Genomic DNA, 2,711 nt, shown 5'->3' with positions numbered 1-2,711 from the left:
CCATTCGTCTAATCTTTTTTCAAGGTTTTTAGCTTCTTTGCGATGGGTTTGAACATCCTCCTTTAGCTCGGTGAAGTTTGTTATTACTGATCACCTGAAGCCTTCTTCTGTCTACTCATCAAAGTTATTCTCTGTCCAGCTTTGTTCCATTGCTGGCGAGGAGCTGCATTCCTTTGGAGGAGAAGAGGTACTCTGATTTTTAGAATTTTCAGCTTTTTTGCTTTGGTTTCTCCCCATCTTTGTGGTTTTATCTACCTTTGGTCTTTGATGATGGTGACATACAGATGGGGTTTTGGTGTGGATGTCCTTTCTGTTTGTTAGTTTTCCTTCTAACAGTCAAGACCCTCAGCTGCAGGTCTGTTGGAGTTTGCTGGAGGTCCACTCCTGACCCTGTTTGCCTGGGTATCACCAGCGGAGGCTGCAGAACAGCAAATATTGCAGAACGGCAAATGTTGCTGCCTGATCCTTCCTCTGGAAGCTTCGTCTCAGAGGGGCACCCAGCCATATGAAGTGTCAGTCGGCCCCTACTGGGAGGTGCCTCCCAGTTAAGCTACTTGGGGGTCAGGGACCCACTTGAGGAGGCAGTCTGTCCATTCTCAGATCTCAAACTCTGTGCTGGGAGAACCACTATTCTCTTCAAAGCTGTCAGACAGGGACGTTTAAGTCTGCAGAAGTTTCTGCTGCCTTTAGTTCGGCTATGTCCTGCCCCCAGAGGTGAAGTCTACAGAGGCAGGCAGGCATCCTTGAGCTGTGGTAGGCTCCACTCAGTTCAAGCTTCCCAACTGCTTTGTGTACCTACCCAAGCCTCAGCAATGGCGAACGCCCATCCCCCAGCCTCACTGCCACCTTGCTGTTCAATCTCAGACTGCTGTGCTAGCAGTGAGCAAGGCTCCGTGGGCATGGGACCCTCTGAGCCATACACGGGATATAATCTCCTGGTGTGCCATTTACTAAGACTGTTGGAAAAACACAGCATTAGGGTGGGAGTGTCCCGATTTTTCAGGTACTGTCTGTCACACCTTCCCTTGGCCAGGAAAGGGAATTCCCTGACCCCTTGTGCTTCTTGGGTGAGGCAATGCCCCGCCCTGCTTCGGCTCACACTCCATGGGCTGCACTTACTATCTGACAAGCCCTAGTGAGATGAACCCGGTACCTCAGTTGGAAATGCAGAAATCACGCGTCTTCTGCATCGTTCATGCTGGGAGCTGTAGACTGGAGCTGTTCCTATTCGGCCATCTTGGAACCTCCCTACCTCTATCAATTTATATTCTTTTTACTATTACTATTGCCTGCCTTCTTGCTTTGAGTTTGCTTTGTTATATTTATAACTTCCTAAGCTGGATACTTAGTTCACTAATTTTTAACCTTTATTTTTAATATAAAAATGTAAGAATATACATTTTTTGAAGTACTTCACTAGGTGCATCCCATAACCTTTAATTTATGGCATTTTCATTATTTTCAGTTGTAAGTATTTTTACATTTTCCTTATGATTTTTCTTGGATTCATGTTATATAGATGCATGTTCTTTTTAAAATTGAGAAGCATATTCTCTAAGGTCAACATTTTTTGTTTTCTTTTTGTTATCAACTCCATTATGTTGTGATCAGAGATCATAATCTATATGACATTGATTATTTGAAAGTTGTTGAAACACTTTACTGCCTGAAATGTGGACAATTTTTGTAAATGTTTCATATGTAATTGAGAAGAATGTGTGTTCTCTAATTGTTGGGTACTGGGTTCTGTATATATCTATTAAATCAAATTTTTAAATTGTGTTGTTCAAAGACTCAGTTACTGCAAGGTATGTGTTGAAATCTTCCATTTTGAACACTTGGATCCTGCTATGGCTGAAACATCTATCTTTGGATTTCCTTTATTTTCATTTGAGCCAATGAATTTTTGCTTTTTTCGCTTGAGTAGGCTTGGATTGGGTTTTGTTCCACAGAGCTAAATGTCTGTAGTGGACATTTGGGTTGCTTCTACCTTTTGGCTGTTGTGAATAATGCTATGAAAATAGGTATACAAGTCTCTTTTTAATATTTTGAAGAACTGCCATACTGTTTCCTGTAACAGCTACACTATTTTATGTTCTCACCAATGTTGCACAAGGGTTCCAGTTTCTCCATATCATCACTAATATTTGTTATTTTCAATTTCTTTTGACTATAGACATCCTCATGGGTGTGAGGTGATATCTCATGTGGTCAACAGGTTTTTATCATGCTTCTGGCACTGTGCTAAGTGAATTACAGCACAGCAAACACACTTACAGAACTTGAAGCCGTGTGGGTATAAAATATACACACATACCGAATTACAGTTTTGCAAACTGCTCTAAGGGAGAACTTCTCCAAGGGAGAATTTACAGGGGATGGGGTGGAGGGCGTGACTTACTCCTAGAGGAGGAGCATCTCTTAAAGAGAGACATGGTAGGCCGAGCTTGGTTGCTTATGCCTGTAATCCCAGCACTTTGGGAGGCTGAGGAGGGTGGATCATCTGAGGTCGGGAGTTCGAGACCAGCCTGACCAACATGGAGAAACCCCATCTCTACTAAAAATACAAAATTAGCCGGGTGTGGTGGCGCATGCCTGTAATCCCAGCTACTCAGGAAGGCTGAGGCAGGAGAACTGCTTGAATCCAGGAGGCAGAGGTTGCAGTGAGCTGAGATTGCGACACTGTACTCCAGCCTGGGCAATAAGAGCGA

This window comes from Piliocolobus tephrosceles, chromosome 10, assembly GCF_002776525.5.
Source record: "Piliocolobus tephrosceles isolate RC106 chromosome 10, ASM277652v3, whole genome shotgun sequence".
In the NCBI taxonomy this organism is placed as follows: Eukaryota; Metazoa; Chordata; class Mammalia; order Primates; family Cercopithecidae; genus Piliocolobus; species Piliocolobus tephrosceles.
Note: the sequence above shows the minus strand (reverse complement) of the source record.